Source organism: Onychostruthus taczanowskii, unplaced genomic scaffold, assembly GCF_017590055.1.
Source record: "Onychostruthus taczanowskii isolate IOZ18803 unplaced genomic scaffold, ASM1759005v1 scaffold3, whole genome shotgun sequence".
Classification (NCBI taxonomy): Eukaryota; Metazoa; Chordata; class Aves; order Passeriformes; family Passeridae; genus Onychostruthus; species Onychostruthus taczanowskii.
Window position 1 is genome coordinate 14,807,957 of NW_024500349.1, and position 20,593 is coordinate 14,828,549.

The 20,593-nt window shown below is 36.2% G+C and overlaps 1 long non-coding RNA gene across 2 annotated transcripts in view; it reads left to right on the plus strand.

The window, feature by feature from the left end:
• The window catches only part of LOC121338119, a 65,643-nt gene that overhangs the window by 3,849 nt on the left and 41,201 nt on the right, over positions 1-20,593 (plus strand). Inside the window, exons 2-3 of one of the 2 annotated variants that reach the window (XR_005952977.1) lie at positions 7,399-7,517; positions 9,580-9,748. This is a non-coding gene — a long non-coding RNA (uncharacterized LOC121338119). Of the gene's footprint in view, positions 1-7,398; positions 7,518-9,579; positions 9,749-20,593 lie in introns of those variants that run through there. The other variant, XR_005952978.1, reaches the window with a different exon arrangement.

Here is a 20,593-nt window from a genome sequence, read left to right on the forward strand (position 1 = left end):
TGAAGTGCAGAAGTCTCGTTCTGTCCTGCGCTTCTACACCTGATATGATGGCAGACCCAGACTGCTTTGACAGAAAAGTGCCACATCACAGGTCATATGTGGAAATGGTAACTGGGACAAGCAGACAACAAAAAGATAAATTCCAGTTTCCAACTCATTTAAAAATACATGTAAAATTGACCTGATTTTTTATCTGAAGCTACTAACAGTATTACATCGACAATATATGGTATAAGTTAATAGTAAGAAGAATAACAGAAAGCTAAAACAAAATCTAATATTGCAAGTCTTTCTGGCTGACACAAGCAGATTTTTCTCACTATGTTCTTATAATTCTGTTTCTACTTCTCTCTAGAACACAAAAATCAGGAAAGGCATTAAAACGTAATAAGCCTATTTCATTGTTCCTGCCGCGTAAGCTGCGTAGGGTCTATCCAGCCTGACAGCCTCTTCTTTTCTGCCAATATTTATTACCTTTTATTTAAGACTCTGAAATGACTTCCCAAATCAACATTGGATGAATTTTCTTCATTTTCTTCCCTTTCTGTGTGGAGATAAAATCTGTTAGCAAGAGATTTGTGGGTGGCCCACGAGTCACACCATTGGTTAAAGTGGAAAATCTAAGAATTTTTACTGTTCACATTATGTTTGAAAATGGTAAAACCCAACCAACCACAAACATTTAAATAACACATTTTTTGTTTCTAATTCCATTGAAGTCTGGGATTGCCTCTGAACACAGAACTCCCAATAAAAGACTTCCCAGAAGAAAACTGGCATTTTTAAATACCAATTTCAGTTTTTTATTTTCTGCAGTGCACTTGAGCAGATTGAAATAGCACCGCTGGTATTTGTACTTGGATGTTCTTAGACCTACAGTTTTGCTGGGCCTAAGCTCAGACTTGGCTTTATTTTATCCTAGATATTTGTGTTTAGATACTTGCTTTATATATCTGTCCAGTAAAAAATGCCTTTTCAAAGGATTACTCAGCATCTAAGTTCTCTCATTTCTGCATTGCATGGAGCTACTCAAGTCCAGCAAATGATTTTTAAAAAGTGCCCATTTGATGGTTTTTACTACAACAGTATTTATGATATTCCCATTTATTAAAAAGAGGGACCAAATTAGTTCCCAGGTGTAGTGGGGAAAATTTTATTAATAAAAAGGTGAGATACCTGAGCATTTTTGGACAAAATCTGCCTTGGTGATGAGTCAAAACCAGTAGTGTGTCTTTGTGTTGTTATTTTGACTACATGTATTTTACATATAAATATTCCCAGAATATGGAGTTATTCACAATAAGAAGTTGCTTTCATAGGATGAAAATTATGAGTAGGATCTCTTCTTAAAGAGCATTAACAATGTCACTTTACATTCAGACTCAGTGGCATAGGTGCAAGGAGGGGTTTCTGTGATTAAATTCCAGTACCAAGATTAAGAAAAAAAGGTCAAATTCTTAACTCCTTCATAGATTTATAATGTGACATTGGACATGTTAATTCACCTTTCTTCTTAATCTACAATAGAGATTCTTTGCTTTTTCATCATCCAAAAAACAAGTCCTTTGAACAAAGTGAGGAATAAGGGTCAATTCTCCAGTCTTCCAGTTAAGCTAAATGTCCTGATGAAGCACAGTTGTAGAGGAAACAACAGTACTAAATATAGTAGTTTTACTCCCTTTCCTGCACATCATTCACTATTCTTTTCAGTCTTGTTCTAAAAGACCAGGAGAATATGTGTATTTTAATTTTTAAGGATGGGGAATCAATTATGAAAACCTCTGGGAAAAAAAAAATATGAAGGCGGCACAATTAGTGAAAACACAGATCAAAAGACAGCAAATCTTCCATCCTCCTTGAATAATTGTGGCTGTAAAATGACTTAAATATTAAAATTTCTTCCTAGCTGAATTAACTGCACTTTTTGAACATATTGTTAATACCCAGAAATCTTAATTAATAGTTGGAAATTATGGCATATAGTAGGTAGCATTTTCTTAAAGAAAAAGAATAGGCTTGCAGTCTCTGAGACAAAACTGAATCTCTTTCCTCCTTTATCTGCTGTGTCCCTGAGCTCCCTGAGAACCCTGACTGTGATGTGGGGAGCACAGTGTGTGTCCACCTTACAAGGAGATGATGAGAGTGCTGCTGTCACCCTTAAGTGACTACCAGCTGCTGCTATCAAATCAAAAATGGCTGGAAAAATTGAAAGGGACATAAGAAAGTAATCCCTTCAAATTGCCACAATATTTACTGGAAAGAGAGGCTTTCAGGGGAAATCAAGCATGTAATCCTGTAAGCCCTCTGCCCAGTCATACCATGAGCACACAGGGGTACCTATCGAAATATGGTAATGATCACAGCTCTGCAGCCCAGGAAACAAATAAAAATAATGAAAACTTTTTAAAAATAGAGAGAGTGTCACTATCTGAGTCTTTTGCATGAGCTCAGAACAATTGTTGCTATTCATAATTAAAAGCATCTAGCTCTGTATTTTTGGTTTTTATGTAAATTTGTTTAGAACTGAGATGGTAAAAAATTCCCACCCAACAAACACACATTTATAGAAATAGTCACAGCATTACCATGCTGCATAATATAAAAAAACATCCATTTTATGGCTGCACAATTTCCTCCCCATAATGCTGTGTGCCAGCAGTAACAAATATGAAAGCAGATCGATTTAAAGTTCAAGTTAAGTTGCATGAGTTTCCCATGGTGAAGCAATTACTCCCTCAGAGGCTCTCATTTTCTTTATCACACCATGAATTCCTCAGGAAACGAATGTGCAGTTTCTACCATGTGGATACTTGTATTGCAACAAAAAAACCTCAGAAACAGTATTTAAGGATAGACATTTTTCTCTCTGTGGAGACTTCCTAAATTTGAAGTTTGACCTCTCTACAGTCAAAAGCATTTACTCTTGGCAAAATCATGTTCCTGTTAATCTAATCTAAGCCATCCTTTTCCCTCTAAACTCAGAACTTTTTTATTTGTCAATAATAGAGGTTGAACTTTCCAGTAAAAGCCTGGGGTGAATATAATAACTCTACATATATTGGGGTGCACTGAAGTGGTATCACCAATGTTTTATATATCTAAGAGCTGGAAATCTACATCATTCCTGAACATTTGTATTATTCTCTGCCATATCCCTCTGAAATGCATGGGAAACATTGATTTCAAACCTGTCAACAGGCTCAAAATCCATCTTCTCCCTTGCAGCACTCAGGTCTTTGGACCTTCAATTTGCAGCTGAAGCCTTCCTGAAGCCACAGCTGGGAGTATGGTCTCCACCTGTTTTTTCCTGTCTCTCCTTAGGGGCAGAGCTCTGCAGATCTGCTCTGCCTTCCACAGCAGGATTACTCTGCAGAGAAAAAATCCCTACTTAAACCCATCAATTCCAGCTGCCATTCTTGTGGGTATTCCACATGGGGTTTGGTGAGAAGAGGAAAAAAAAAAAAAGTAAAAACCAGTAAGACTGGATTATAGAATTTCACATTGCAAATGCACATTGCATAAAAACGATAATGGTTTTATTTCCAGTTTGATAAAGATATCCTTGAGCATCTTCACTGGACAAGAAGAATCATAAAACTTCAGGTCAAAAGAAACTATTAATTATAATATTGTAATAATATTGATTCATTTAAGTTCGCCATTCCTTCGTTTTTCTGCTAAATATTATTTATTTCCTTTTCTGTATCTTTTTCTATTTAGTTGATGAAAATTCCAGAAAACTCATCTGATCAATTAATAAAAACGACAATTTTATTTTCATTCTCGCATTCATTAGACATTATATGAATGCATGCTTTAGAGATTTGATTTGCATGAATCCCTTCTTTCTATATATTTCCCTATAAATTTCTATAGGTAGCTGGGCTGTTGTTTTTCTGTGTGGCAAAAGTAATAAATACCACTTCTGCATAGTGTTTCCTAATGGCTCAGACAAGACTTCTGAAGGCAATAAGTTGGTATGAAACACTAGACTCAAGGGCTCGTGTGGAATTTGGGCATGTGAACATGAGTGCTGGATGCTGCAGGGTAACATTTCTCCCAGCCATCTGCACTAAGAGACAAGAGTGGCTGAGAGGTGGGAGAAGGAATCTACTGTCAAATAAGGATAATTTTTTTTAATCCACTTTTTACATTAAAATTATGTGCATGCACACATACACACACAAATATATATACTCACATAGACCCACTGATTAATTTTCCAATTTTTGTATGCTATTTTCAGTCGTGGTTGCCTATAGAAAAGAAAACCAAATGAAGTCCTGAATCAAGATGCAGAGGAAGAATTATCACACCTGACAGAGCTGGAGCAAAAGAGTCAGGATCAGGGAAAAAACTGAGATTTTACTGGGACACGTGGCTCAGTGTGAGTACAAGAACAGAAGGAAAGAGCAGGAGACACTCTGTGGAGTCAAGAGGGAAACAAGCACAATGAGACAGAGCTGCAGAAGACTGTGGAGGAGAGAAGTTCAAACCCAACACAGCAAGAGACAGGGTCAGCCCAAGAAAGATATAAAGTCTAATTACATCCTCAGTGTTATTTGAATTACTTCAGCAGAAATATCACAGGTAGTATGCCCACTTCATCACCAGTTAAATAATTTCTAAAACCAGACATTCCTATATGTCTGTCCCTGAAATCAATATTTGCAGCTGAATAATTTCTGCTTTATTCGTTCAACAATCACCTACTTTTCAGCTTTGCAATGAGGACCAATAAGTGTATACAATTTTGTCCAGTAGGAAAAATTAACATATTTCCTTCTCTTCAGAAAGAAAATAAGTTATTTCCACACTTTCCATGTAAAGGAAATTTGAAAAAATAATTCAGAAAAACAAATATTTCAACTTGGTTGCATGGAAATTAAATTCCACATCTTGCTGCTCCCTGGGGCAATTCCCTGCTGCAAATGAGCAGCATCCCCAGGAGTTGCAGGTGAAAGATGGGGCTCAGCTGCAGGCAGTAGGAGGGTTTGCCACATCTAGTCTACAGGTCATAAGTGGCCTGAAACTATGTTTGTTTGAAATCTGAACTCCCAGACAAACTCTGCTCTGGTGAAAATGCATCAAAATCATTCTATTTCCATCAAAGTGAATCTATTTCCATACAATACTTCAGTTTTGACAAAGCATCATTCTCCATATAGAAGTACAATGCAAAATTCCTGACAGGTGTTTTGCAGAGGACTGAGCTCTATAAGAGCAGATATCTGTGTTTGCATGTGATTATTGTAAGAGAACTTACATTTTAACATTTTCCTGATATTTACTAGGGGGAAAAAAAACAAAAAAAAACAAAAAAAAAAACTACCTTCCAGCAATGTTATTTTTTTCTTTTAAAAGAATATTCATCAGCCCTTTTACACCAAAAGTACAATGGTGGACAGTCTTAATATGCACTAAATCATAATTTTATTGCAAATGTAAATGATAAGAGACAAAAGGAGAAAAGAGCATATATGTCATTTTGAGGTACAGCTGAAACTACAGCTTATCAGTAATTTGATAACTGGTCAACCAGCAGTGCTCACTAGTTCATGACTATTATCTACATGTTTTCCCATTTATTACATGCCAGCTGAGGCCAATTTTCAGCTGGGAACTATAGCAGCTGTCTCTGTGGAAAATAAAGGAATGTCACTTTAAATTTCTTTGCAGCATGACAGAAATGTCAGCTTCATGCTGGAAAAATACAGTGATACACATTTCTTCTGACCTGAACACATTGCATCAAATCACATACTCATGAAAATGTCATTTTTGACTTTTTTTGCTTTTTAACCAATTTCCAACCTAAAAAAATTTCCTCATCTAACTACATCACTGATCACCATGTAAATTTAACACTGACCTCTTATAGGGTATTCTGAAATATTTAAAGAGTTTATATTTTTGATAGTATAATTTGCCATTGAATAAATTTTGATAGAGAAGACAATAAAGAAAAGGAACAAGGAAGGAAGGAAGGAAGGAAGGAAGGAAGGAAGGAAGGAAGGAAGGAAGGAAGGAAGGAAGGAAGGAAGGAAAGAGAGAATGGGGCAAAATCTGTTTTCTGCGCTCTTCACAAGCTGCATCAACAATTCTCTACTTTTGAAGTCTGTTTTCTCCTCAGTCTATATAATCACACAAGCTATTGCTGTTTATCTTATTTTTGCCATTGACATGTTTGATCAAGTGTACAGTAACAAAATATTAGAGATAGCTGATCTTTTAATAAGTATTTCTGGAACAATTTGCTTATTCTTCCATCATCATCAGCCATTGTTCTGAGAGAAGTTAAACTTGATAAAGAACTAAAAATCTAGTCTTATTATAAAATATCCAGCGCTAAGCTGTTGGAAAGAAACACAAAAAGGTCACATTTCATCAGGCTTTAATTTTCCATTCTCATTTTCAAAGAGACTCATCCCTGTATTCTTCACAGAAGTAGAAAGCCCTCCCTACCTCTGATAATCCTTTTATGCTTTCACATTAATATAACAGAGTACAGAGAATTAATTATTAAGTACTGCTTATACAGAGCTGTAAATATACAATATGTTACAAAACTTAAGATAAGCAATGGCTCCATTCCTAATGAGCTTACTATAATTAAATTCATTGTTGAATCTACATATAAAATGTAGCTAGGAGTCAAACCACACGGGAAAAACCTTTAAGCCAGGTAGATACACAGATGTGAATCTAACTTGTTCCTGGGTTATGAAAATTAATAGCAATTTAGGTTGGTTAACTATTGACTCACATAATTCACTGAGCTTTTTGGCAAATATCAATAAAATGTGGAAGTTGCACATTATACATACACAGGGGAGTTGAAAAACTAACCTGAGATGTCTGATGATCCATAATCTATGCAAAGTGTGAGGCTATTTTTTTTTTTCAGATGAATATGCTGGATATTAAAAGTATATAATGGTATGCTTAGAATTGTAGTCACATTGCTTCAAATCAAGATTCATTCTACCTTCAGACCTCAAATGAAAAAAATCCCCTCCCCTGCCCACATTACAACTCACAGCTGTGGTATAGTTGTGTGTTTCTTTGTCTGAAAAGTGGAATCCTTCTAGGAATCAGTTTATAAATTAACTGTGTGTCTTTCTAGGACTGTTTATGTTTACAGGGGGAAGGTATAGGAGATCAAGAACAAAAGAACCAGAATTAAGAAAAAAATAAAGAAAAATCTGTAATGCGGAGTCTTGGTCATAAACTGATATTTAAGAATTGACTAGGTTCAGTAATGTGTATACCCATTAAATACCCACTAAATAATAATAATTTAATTGTTTTCAACATTAAAAGGAGAAAAAAAATGTTTCCTATTTCCAAATCCAAATGAACCTATTCTCAAATATAACCTCACATATTGTCTTTTAGGTTGGCAACCATTCCATGTCAATCTCATGTATAGGAAGACTTTCATGATGGACAGATGAACAACTTCCCAGGAAGGAATCCAGTCTCTTCTCTGCATCATGCCCATGAGGTTGCTTGAGGTAAAAAGCTGTGACTGGGAGCTATCTCTAATTTCATTATGTGAGCAGAGCTGATTTGTTTATAAATAATTTCACTTCGTTTGGTGCTCCACTCACTTCAATCGAATGTCACCTCAAATGTCTGCCTTTTGGGGTTTGGGGTTAAAGATGAAGGCACACAACCCTTTGCACAGTAGAAAGAAGGAAATGGGTCATCTCTGTGATCAGTTTCTTTTCCTGTCCCAAGTGTTCAAATCACCTGGTGGGATGGTTTGGCATGGCAAACCAAACAGCCACATCCCATAGCTGCCCTGCTGGCTGGCTCTGTGGACAGCCTCGGGGCTGAGCAGACAAGGGCAGGCAAGGTGACAATTTTTAATCACAAATCACAGCTGTCTTGATCTTGATACAAATCAGCACAGTAGAGACAAAAGACTTTGTACACACACACCATCCACTTTACTGGGCACTATGCACCAGCCAAAGTGCCAGGGGAAAAAAATCCTAATTGCTGGTTTCAGCAATAAAGCCTGGCAACATACCGTTAGGCAGGGATTTTTGAAGGCTAACCTTGAAAATACAGGAATGTATTGTCCTACTCTCAATATTGCTCATATAATTTCTGCAGGAACCATGCAGCATTTTTATTGCTAGTGGAATATCTCTAATGGGAGAACCTCTAGATTCCTAGTGTTAAATACAAATTCATACATTTCTTGTTTATTCGCAGCATATGTTCCTTTGCTATAATACATGACACACACTGTGTGTTGCTTCCATAAAACAGATGCTACAAGAAAGCCAAAAAGCATGAATTTATCTTTAATGTTAAAAATACCCAGAATAGCAGAAAAATACTAGATGCAGAAGAATGCTAGATGCAGAATCAAAATATCTATAATTTTCTTGAACAGCGCCAATTGAAAAGCATTTATGTAATGAACTGTGATAAAGATGGACTCAACTTTAAGAAGTCTTTATTTTCAGTTAAGGGTGTTTTAAACCATTTAACTTGACTCTTTGGGATTTTGTATATTAACTGTACTAGTATTTAATTTTTATTTCCTCAGGAATTTACATATATAATAGTGTTTATATAATAAACTCTAAATGCAATTCACTAATTTAAAATAATTAATCTGACATATTTAGATTTTTAGATTTTCACAGTTATTATGAGGAATTGTTTTCTGAGACCAGATACTTTTGTGTCAAATACTTTCCTCTGTTCATTAATGTTATTATTTAAATTTCACTAGCATTGATGTGGATCTCCTTGAATTCTTGTTTGTAATTGTTTTGCCTTTAGCACAGAACTCATTCTGCTAGTCTAATAGTTATAATTTATCTGGATTGCCATGCCTTCTCACAGTGACAGACAAACTGGTGGGGTCAGTGACACTTTGACTACTGTTAACCAGCAGAAGTGTAATATTAACTGGATGTTTTTCCTCTTTTAGAGATAGGCCAGTATAAACTAAGGGTCACCTTGCATCACCGTTAACCTTTTTTAAGATGAATAAAAGTGAAAAGAGCTTATGTTTTCATTTTTTCATTAAGTGATTGATTAGCTGGAGGAGCTGTAAGATTCCTAAGAAACAGCCCATCCAACTTCTCTGGATTCATCAAATCATGACAGGCTTTTTCAAATTAAAGCAGAGACAGTTTATCTCTTTGGGTAAGAGATCTTCATGTGAACTTGACAGGGAGTATCATCACAGTTCCTCTCTGAAAGCTTAGATGAATTACAGTATCTGACATTTCACCAAAGCTTTCTTTGTATACTTAGAGATTTTTTTTTCCTAGATTCCAGTTATTCAGCCTGATTTGAATAAATTTTCTATGGGAAAAGGAGAGTGGAAAAATGTTTTTTGTCCTCTTTAAACAAAAAAATAAATAAAAAAGGAAAGAAAAAAGTTGCTGATTAATCTGTTGTGACCCGTTTCAAATGCTGTTACAGACAGAAGTCAGTTTTTTATCAGAGATAAGATGTTTCTTCCTGTTCATACTTTAGCTGACAGATTTACTCCCTATGTGTATTGAGCTCATATTGGACATTCTAACTAATGAAACTCCATTGTAGCTCCTGTAGAGATGGAATGTGAGCACCACACCTCAGTCAGGAGTGCTCCAAGCATGGGAGTCATGGGAAGGATGTAATGATTTTCTGTGTCCTTAAATGAGTGGCATCACTGTCCAACTTCCATGAGATAAAATATTAAGAGCTGCTTCGAAATTAAAGGATTTTTTCAAATACAAATTATTTCCTTCTCTGTTGTTCATTATTTTTGTAAGGAGCACACCCTGGGAGCTTACATGTGGGACCAGGGGCTCGCTGAGCAGTTCATATCCCTTTGGTTCAGTGCATCACACAATGAAGCATGAACAGCTGACCATGTATCTATGCACATCCTGAGCACAGGAATCTCACAGGTTCCAGGAAGAGAAGGGATTTCTTATGCTCTGTGAACTTGTGAGAATGGATTTGGTCAAAAAAGAAATCCAATGCAATCTGAGTCAATAGCTGAGTGTAGAGGCTAATATAGAATAACAGATTTATTTTATTTTATTCATCATTCTATTAAGCATTCTACTAAATATTTTCAGCCCACTAAGAGAAAAGAAAGGAAAAAAATAGCAAACAATATAACAGATTTCAAGGTCAAAAGCCCCCACTATCTCAAATTCTGAAATTCTTTTTAGTGGAAAATAAAATAAACTCGTGGACAGCCCAAAACTTTGGAATTATCCTTCTAAATATCCAGTTAATGCACCCATTAAAAAAAAAAATCTACTGTGGGAAAAGAGTAACCATGATTAAACTAGGTGATGCAGTTAATTTTTCATCCTCCTTAATAAGTATATTTTTATAACCTGTTTATTATATGCAATATATAAACTTTCCTGAAGATAAATGAAATTTGCACTTTACATATATGGGTCTAAGTAAAAATGATACATATGGGTGTAAGCAAAAATGATACATTTTCCATTATATGAGCCAGGACTTGAATCTTTAAACTTTTGAAGAAACAAAATGAAATACAACCCCTTTCCAATGTTGCTTACCATATCATATTCTTGTGCAATTTATCCATACATAACATAACGATAAAATTGAACTTTGATTCTTGCAATCACATCACACTTGTTTATTTAAAGGTCAACCATTACTCTTAGAAGTAAACCCATTAAAATATTGTGATGTAAGGATGTAAATTACAATGCGTCTAAATGTGAAGTTATTACTTAAACATCAAATGACACTGAATGCGTGACTAAAAACTAAATAAGATTCATCAGTATTCAGCTGGAAAAATCAAGATCAGAGAGTGAGTACGATTTTTTTTTAAGCTGACTGATAGAGCTGGGTCTGAAAATTTGAAAACTTCACAAGATTGTGCTTAAAAAAAAATAATCTGATATTTTCTGATATTCTGTTTGCTTTTCAAGACACAGATGGTCATCTGAATGTGGACTGGCTTTAACCAGCCATGTAAAAATTATTTATGTAGGAAAATTAAATGAAACAAGGTCAAAGAACATCAGTGTGAAAAATAACAGTCAGAAAAATGTATCTGTACTGTATCAATTTTTAATGTTATCTGATTTTATTCTGATTGCTAAGTGGATATATTCCTCATCCTCATTAAAACAACCTCACTGGAAAAAATGAAAAGGATTACATTCAAAGAGCATGGATATAATTCATGCCTAAAAGCAAATGCAGAAGATAATCAACTGTCTTAGGAGAAAGTGAAGAGGGCTCCTGTCTGAGCTGCAGCAGTGGGTCTGGAAACTGAGTTTGCATGGGACCAAAAAGAAAAGCAAGCGCCAAGTGGAACAGATGCTGAGACAAGATACTTAAATGAATGAAGGAATGCAATATCTGTCATCAAAGTGTGAGCTAGTAGCGTGTGACCTATTTAGTCTAGTGAAACAAAGGCTGAGAGAGGATAATATTGCTGTCTACAAAACCTTCCAGAGAGGGGTTTAAGCTTTCGGAGGAAGATCTTAAAGCAAAAGGATATATAGAATCATGGTTGTGAATACATTTAGACTAAAAATTCAAGATCAGTCAGGGAGTCAGAGCTCAAAAATGCATCTATTTAGCACAAGTCATAAAACATAAGAGGAAAGCTTTACATTACTATAAAAATGTTAATCGAAGAAAACAGTTACTTTGCTGTGGCAAGAAAAATCTGTCAAACTATCATGCTGAGATCTTTGGTTTTGGTTTTTTTAAAAATACTTTAATGCCTTATTTTGGCCATTGAAAAGGGGAGTTGCAATCAACTGGCTAACATGCTTATTATCATTGACAAAAGCATACAGCTCCTGTCTGAAATTAAGAAGGAAGCTTTTTTGGTTATTTTTCAAATAACCAGATTTTTTTTTTTTTGTTATTTTTCAAATGCTCAGAATTGATAAAATTTACCAGGGCTACTTATATATGGAAATTTTCTCTAAGAACTTAGGTAGGTGGCTGAGTTTCCAAATCCAACCATTCTGATTGTATTTAAAAGTAGGGGTGGTAGTGAGAAAGGAAAACTGGACAACCAAGGCTATGGGTTTGACCGGCTTACATTCAGCTCCTGGGAATAGGAAGTGTCACAGAAAATTACAAGGTGTTAACATCACCTAGACCAGTGACATATCTAATATTTATACCTGGTAGGGAGTGCAACAGAAAATATTGTAGTAGATGTGAGTGTGTGATTGTGTGTGCTGAGTGTGTGTGTGCATGTAAGGCAGCAGAGATCTAAGGGGACAGCAGCAAAGGAAACAAGACAGTGAAGCTTTCTGTCTAGGTAACCTCCCCAAGACAAGACTATTAATTTATTATACTTCAAAAAAGGTCACTATCTTTTAAAGCACGTTGTCAATGCACTCTCTTCATTAAGTTCTAGGTTGCCATATATCCCTCTCTGTTGAGTTTGGGAGTAAGCCAGCAAAATGTCCATTGATGGACGCTGTGCAAGAGCAAGGCAGAAAATAATGCCATGGAGTATTTGTTGGTTTTGTCAGCTCAGAAAATCTGCCTCGTTTAATCTCCCTGGAAGCAGGAACATCCAGCTCGGCACTAAACTGAAAAATAAACTAGGTACAGCAGTGTGTCCATCAGTTCAGGTGTTCAGCCCCATGTCTGAGGGGATACCTCAGAGCTTGCCAGGGAAATTCCCAGTGTGGCTACAGCACAAGCACAGCCTGTGTGGAGCTGAGCTTCCAGGTTCACCTTCTGCACTAAGCACAAGAGAGAAGTAAGGCTCAGAAAGTTTTCACCAAGTGTGATACAGTTCTGGTGGGGATGGACACCATTACCCCCAAGGTAAGAATCAACCTTGGTGGAGATGGTAACAGGAGATGATTAACTGCCAGCATCTATTTGTCAGGGAAAAGTCACAGAAAGACAATCCCATGTGCTTCTAAAATTAGCATTAAGAACAGGTAAATAAACAACTCATAGACATACACATAATGCTAGTAAGATTTCAAACTCTCCTTGTTAAGAGCACAAAGTCCAGACAAAACTTATCATAGTGTGCACAACCACACTGCAAAGCTATTCTTAGTAGCTGTGTACAAATATCTGCTTTGGCATGTGATTGTATCACAAATGTTCATTTACACTCCAGCTGATGTAAGTTAGGGTAGTTTAATTAATTGCTCAGATGACATAACCAGTTGTTTCATATGTCATATTATAAATATATAGAAAAATTTAAATGCTCTGAGGTAATATATGTTGCAATTTATCACAGAATCATAGAATGCCTTGGGTTGGAAGAGGTCTTAGAGGTCATCTAGTTTCAAGTCCCCTGCTGTGAACAGGGATGATTTTCACTAGACCATTTAAAATGGAAATGTGAAATTTCCATTTAATATGAAAATGTGAAATTCTAGCTATAGACAAGAAAATTACTTTCATATGTGATGGAGAATGAGCAAACAGCTTACAATGCCACCAAGAGAATTTGTGGCTTATATTGTGACCAGAAACTGAACTTAAGCCAATTGAGTCTGACAGTTGCAAACATTCAAACAATCACATTAGCATGTTTCAGCAAAACACCTGAAGTTAAAGGAAATAAATAATCTGATTTTATACTCAGGGATCCTAAACCTGAATACTATTCTTAGTTTTGATCACTATATTTTACAAATTATGTGACCAGATGAGAATAGATGAGATGGAAGTAATAAAGATGCTCAAGTTGTCTAAAAGAAATGGAATGCTACAAGAAAAATTTGAGAAAACCAGGATTACTTAGGCTAAAGAAAATAAGACAAAGGTAATATTATAGAAAAGATTAATATAAAATACAGAGAAATAATAAAATTTCTTCATTTATGCAGAGATGGAAAAACATTTTACTTAGTATAGCAAAGAGTGAAGTAGAGGTTAAGAATCAAGAAAAATATCCTACAATTACTTAAATAGATCACTTTTAAAGTCTCCAAAATACAAAGATTTTAATAATAATTTAAACATATATTTTTAAGAGTGAGAAAACCATTGTTTCCCTTGGGACACCAATGTTGCTAAAGTACTTTCCAAAACTTTTTACTTATGGAATAGAAAAAGAATATTTTACAGTAATGTTTGATGTACCTTTTCAAGTAGAGCCATGGTGTTGAAAATCTCCAAGATGGACTTTGGCACATCTATGAAAGACATGGTCAGGCTCTTGACTCATGCTCAAAACTATACCCTGTTTTCCAAGCAGGTAATCAAAATTGTTTCACAGAACTTGGTTTTGATACCTACTTTCAGTCAGTTTCACCTAATGCCTGCTGAAGACAATAAAAAATCATACTTTGGTCAGGTTTTGTCAAGCAGTCTCTGGTGCCTTACAAGTGTCAAGCAGCTCGTTTGAAGTGAGTGTGTCAAGTGAAAGAGTATAGGATTACTCACTCAAAATGTGAATGGCATCATTTGGCCTGAAGATCACTTCAGGTAATCATTTATATGATGAATGAATATGAAACAAGTGAAAGAGGGACTGGAGGCTAAAGGATTTTAAAAGGATTTTGCAAGTGTAATGACCATATCCCAGTGGGTTTCAAAGGAACTTCGTTGCTTTAGGTGCCTTTGAGAACCCAATGCCACACAAACAGCGTAAGAGTTCTGCTGTGGGACACAGGGTGTGTGCAGTTCATCCTCCTCTTTCTTTGGGATCTGCAGGTATACAGAGACCAGCTTAATTCCATTTCCAAAACGAACCAGGTTAGTTCAAAGTAATTTTCTTAATGCCAGTTCAGAAAGGACTTGCATTTCTTAAAACCTTCTAAATTGTAGTAGTAAACCACAAAGACCCCAAAGCTTCCCACAAAGGGTTTTGGAAAATTCCAGAGAACTTTAGCAAAATGTTCTGTCTTAAAAGTTGTTCAGAATATCTTCTAATTTTCAAAATTATTTTTCAAGCATATTTCCTAATCTGATTTTTTCTCCTAAATATAACTGATGTTATCACATTATTTGTCTTAATTCCAATAATCAATAGATTTAATTACAAGTTACTTGAAGTCTTCCATTATGACTTAATAAAAATTTCCAACATTTTTGTGTTAATTTTAGATTTAAACTGGGAACTACAGAATGACGTCCTTCTGCATCATATGTACAAAATAATTTCTTTGCATTGTATTTAAACTCTCTGTAGAGATTATGTAGCACCTTTTTTTCAGGGAGCATCCAATATTATTCTTGATTAGGCCTTATTCACTTTCATGTTATTTGATATCAACATAACATGGACCCTATGTGTTCTATGGTGTTTTATTTCAGACTGCATGTGATCAAATCTCTTTAATTCAATGCCTTTAGCAACTGAAGCACAATTGATGTGCTGCTGGACAACATCTTCCAGTCCTGCTTCATGCATGAAAAATCCATGTTGTGTGCTCAGATTACTCCGGGATGTGAACAGATTGGAGGAAAATTAGAAATTCTACTCAAAAGTGCATGCCTCATCTGGAAAAAACATTCATAGACAAACACCCTAAGAAAGAAAATTCCAAAGTGCCATATGTTATTAAATAAAAGAAAAATACATTTGGAAAACTGTCCAAGGAAAATTAAAAATGAGATTTATGTTTTCATTTGTTCATATATGAAACACACAATTCAGAGTGAAGGGGGCTGTGTTGCAGCACAGAACAACGAGGCCATTTTGAATTGAAAACATGAGTTAGTAATTGCTACAGCCATTTATAAGCTGATGTGTGAATTCTCACTGCATTATGGAAGAATGTAGCTAATGCTGTGATCAGTGGCTCAAAGGCCAAGGGAAGATGAATCAGTTGTGACTCCCAGGGGTCAGGAGGCTCCGGCACCTCGGAGTGAGGTCAGTGAAGGGCCATGAGAGTGATTTGGTGATTCAGAGATTGTGACATCTGAAGAGATGCTGAGCAAACTGTGGCTTCTCAGCTCAAAAAGGACTCAGGGGGTTTGGTGGATCCTACGAATGTGTGTAAATACCTGCCTGGAGCAGGGAGAAAAGGTGGCACAGCCAGACTCCTATTGGTGCCCAGGAAGAATACAGGCAGGTAGTATGGGCACAAGGCAAAATATGGAAAAAAATACATTCAATTTTCTTTTAAATTCTGTGATTTTTTTTTTATTCACTAAGTGCTTCATTTCTTTTTTTATGTAAGGGGAAAAACGTTTTCATGTATTTGCATCCTTGCAGAGTACAGTGTGTAGGAATTGTAACTTATACCAAAAGGTATAGGTTACCCAAGCTCAAAACACTTAAAAATGTATTTTCCAAGAAAACTATTTACAATATAGCTCCCTGAGCTAACACTGCAATGAGTTCTGTCTCTGTGTGTAAAAGCTGACTCTGTGATACCTTGAAGTTAAAAGTATGATTTAAAGCAGGAGCTTTCAGCTCTTTTTCCTAATTACCTGTTGCTTTTGAGTTTGCAGTGACTGTAATATTTTTGAAAATTGTCTTCTACCTGCTGGAAGTAATGTAAATTCTATTGTTTACTTGCATTCATGAGGTTTAATAGTTACCACTATAGTCTTCCAGTGGTGAGAGAAATAATTTTTGTAACTACTGTTATTTTTTTTAATTATTTTTTATATATTTTTGTTAGCTTTCTTTTTTAGCAGCCTATACCTTGCAGCACTATATGTGCACTTCTTTTATACTAATACACATCTAAAGTGACTGAAAGATGTTTTTCTTTTTATTCACTGTATCCACAAGCTATCATTCTAAACATAACCTCTTGCTCCATGCACTTTTTAGTAGTGTTTCTCAAATGTTGTCTGAATAGCCTGCCACAAAGGCCATCAGCAAAGACATCAACAAAAATTTAGAGCTTTTTAATGAGGCACTAGGGTACACTAGAACGGACTCTAAAAAGTTTAAATGATAACTATTGAATCTTACATTTTTTTAATACACTTTAGGTTTCTAATAAGTCAAGGACGGAAAGAACACTTGTGCATGTATTTACAATAGTTGATAGAAAAGAGGTTCAGCCCTGACTTAAGTAAATTAATTAGAAACCATATCAATTCACTTACAAATATCACACCATTGCTGCCATTGTGAAAGAAAATGCTTTAAGGCATGACACTGCTGAAGGACCTTTTTTGTTTTACAAAGGTAGTGAAGAATTTGCTAAGATAGGTTAGTAAGTTTCAAATAAAAACATTTTATAAGCATTTTTTTTAAAAATGTAGAAAATTTCATTTTCTATCTTATGTTGACTGATTTAAATATTACCAATTTAGTTATGCATGTTTCAGAATAGTGGACTTGCTTATTGGTATATTCAAAACAATGTAATGCCAGGGAAAATTTACCTTTATTCCACAAAGGAAAGCCTCTGTTTTCAGATACACCCATATTATGTATACAGCCATTTAAAGAGACACAAAGAGCAGAGTTCTCTGCTAGATTTATTAAATAAGACCTCAATTCAGGGGAAAGAAAATGCCAGCTTTTAAGCAGATTCTTTAATGTAAGACTATTCCTAATACATGGTAATTTGGACAATGGGTGGTTCATAAAATGACACCTCAACTATTTTAACAAGACACTTGATGTCTTACTTTTCATTTTCATGGCTGCTACTTTTTCCCCCCTGTTTGGCCCAAGGATTTATTTACCATGGGAAGGTTAAAACTGCTCAAAAGGCAGAATAATTCATTTTCTCCCGGTCTCTCACTCTCCAAAGAAGTACCTGAATGCTTTACAGACATAGGGTTTGGCACAACCTGATCAACACCCTGCCTACTTAAAGATGGTCTTAAGAATTCTCTGGAAAAAATACACAAGATTACTTTCAATTTTACATGACCGTGCACCTGGCTTGGGACAATTGCAGACATACCTGCAGGTTGGGTGGAGAATTGATTGGGAGCAGCCCAGTGGAAAAGAGCTGGAGGGTGATGAAAAGCTCAACAGGAGCCAGCACTGTGTGCACAGCAAGGCAGTGGAATCTGGGCTGCATCAAAAGAAGCCCAGCCAGAAGAGCAATGGGGAGGGAATTCTGCCCCTCTGCTCCGCCCTTGTGATACCCCACCTGGAGTACTGCATCCAGCTCTGGTGCCACCAAAACAATAAGGACATGGAACTGTTGGAGCAAGTCCAGAGGAGGCCACCAAGTTGGTAAGGGCGCCCCTCTCCTGTGAAGTCAAACTGAGAAAATTGTTCAGCCTGAGAAGGTTGTGTGGAGACCTCATACCAACCTTTCAGTATCTGAAAGGACCTGCAGGAAGTTGAAGAGGAACTCTTTATAAGGAACTACAATGGTAAGACCAGGAAGAATAGCTTCAAACTGAAAAAGAGTAGATTTAGATTAGATCTTGGGAAGCAATTCTTTACTGTGAAGGTGGTGGTGGAACACTTTACCTACAGAAGTTTTGGGTGCCCCATCCCTGGAAGTGTTCAAGGCCAGGTTGGATGGGGCTTTGAGCAGCCTGGTCTAGTGAGAGGTGTTGTTTCCCCAGGCAAAGAAAAGAGAGTGCAGAAATTTTCCATTTTCATAGTGAAATCTGTAAAAGTAGAAAAATCTTGAAAAGGTGAAGTGCATGAAGACATTCCCTTAACAAAAAGCTTCTCAGTGACTGAAGCAAGTGGCAGGAGATTTAAAAAAAAAAGGATATGCAATCAGTCTTCCTATTGATTTATATTTATCCTTATCTAATTCTGTATATAATCTAAATTTAAATCCATCTACCATCTACCGCTACAATTTCTACCCACTGGAAATTAAAATCCGGTTGTTTACCTCATGCTGAATTATTCTATTTACAGATACTTCATTTATGATTAATCAGAAATTTCAATTGCATGAGCTAGGTAGATTCATTAATAATGCACATGATGGAGCCCACTAATCCCAGCCCACAGCTTTTAATGACCTCAAACTCCCTCACTGTGTATGTGCAGATATTTTGCTTCCAAACAGCATGGTTTTTACCTGACCTCCTACTTAACCCTGCAACTGGCTACTCAATTCCTAATATTATTAGGAATCAGTTTACCCTGATGGAAATATTCAACAAAGCATAAGCTACTGATTGCACGTGGCTCATTAAAGTCACATTAGCCTCAATATTTGAGAGGATAATTCAAAACCATAAATAACTCATTAAACCAGCTACATCATCTTCCTCTCATGAACATGTAAGAACATTTATTCTTGTGCCTTAGACACCACCAAAGCACGGTCATTAAAATGAACTTTTCCATACTGGTTTTTCTGAGAACTAAAATCATAGACGTAACCAAAAATAGTCCTAACCTAGAAGGAAAAACTTATTTGTGAAAAAAATTTAAAAGGATTAACAAAAATACCTTATTTAAGCTGCACAAGTTCTCTTCAATAAATACCAGGTTTGATCACAGAATGGTTGGGGTCAGAAGCCACCTCAGGGGATCATTTATTCAATGAATAATGGAAGGAATTAACATGTACTTCCAAATCTACCACTTGACTGAACATCTTGGTAGTTAGTACACAGGAACACATAGCAAAATCTTTAAATTCAGCAATCTTCAACTTCTGTGGAAGTCCTTAGTTACAGAAGTTCTCCAAGACAGGCTGGAGGAAACATGCTTAAAACCAAGATTCCAGATGCCAGTGTGAAGACTGTCTGTGGAAATAAGCAGAAAATGCTGAAAAGGATCACACAGTTTATGTGTATGCAGTTATTCTTTGGTATTCAGAATCACAGAATGGGTCAGGTTGGAAGGGTGGATGCAGGGCAGGTAAGAGTTTTCAGATATGGCACAAATTTTTAGACTGTCAACTGAAGGAGATATTACAGTGGTTTTAAGCATAAATCTATAGAAAGTAGACTGCAGCCATAAGAACATTCATGGCTGCAGAGAAGAGGATGCTGCCTTTGCTGGTATCAGCCTGGGACAGCAGGAGAGGAAGTGCTCAAAACACCCACGAGGATCCAGATGTCAGTGCAGTGTCTGCTCAGCTCTCCTCCACCCAGTTCAGGGCTACGTGCGCTAAAAAAATCTTCCTCTTTCAGGCACAGATCTAGTTACTTCTACATAGCTGGACACAGAAAAGAGAAAAATGACCAATTACTTCTGGAGCCCTCGGGAGGAGCAGAGCCTCACTAATATCCCAGTGCACCTGTGAGAGTGACAGTACACTTTATAAGCCTCAACACTGAATAGCTGCTATGGGTATTTTTTTCTCTCTGTGTGAACATAAGCACTGGCTGGTTCCAAGCAAAGAACTGAAGAATTACATCTATTCGCTGTCACTATATATTTTGTATAGCTCCCAGGAAAGACTTTAATTTGCAACACACAGGCAATCATTTTTGTCAAGTGGCCTTATTATGATTATTGCTTGTTGTATGTGGTTCTCGACACATTTATGGGAAGATCTGAGCCAGCTTAAATGACCTTGCAGTACACAGGATCACATCCAGAGAAGAAAGTCTTTTTCCTTTTGAGGAGTGGCTTAGGTATTTCTGAACAATTCATTACAGACATATACATTATCAGTGAAGCTGCTGTTTTTATCAATAAAGTTTAGGGACTTCACTGAAATAAATTAGAAAAGTGTTTCGATGTTTTTATTACAGTTTTTGTACGCTTACTGAG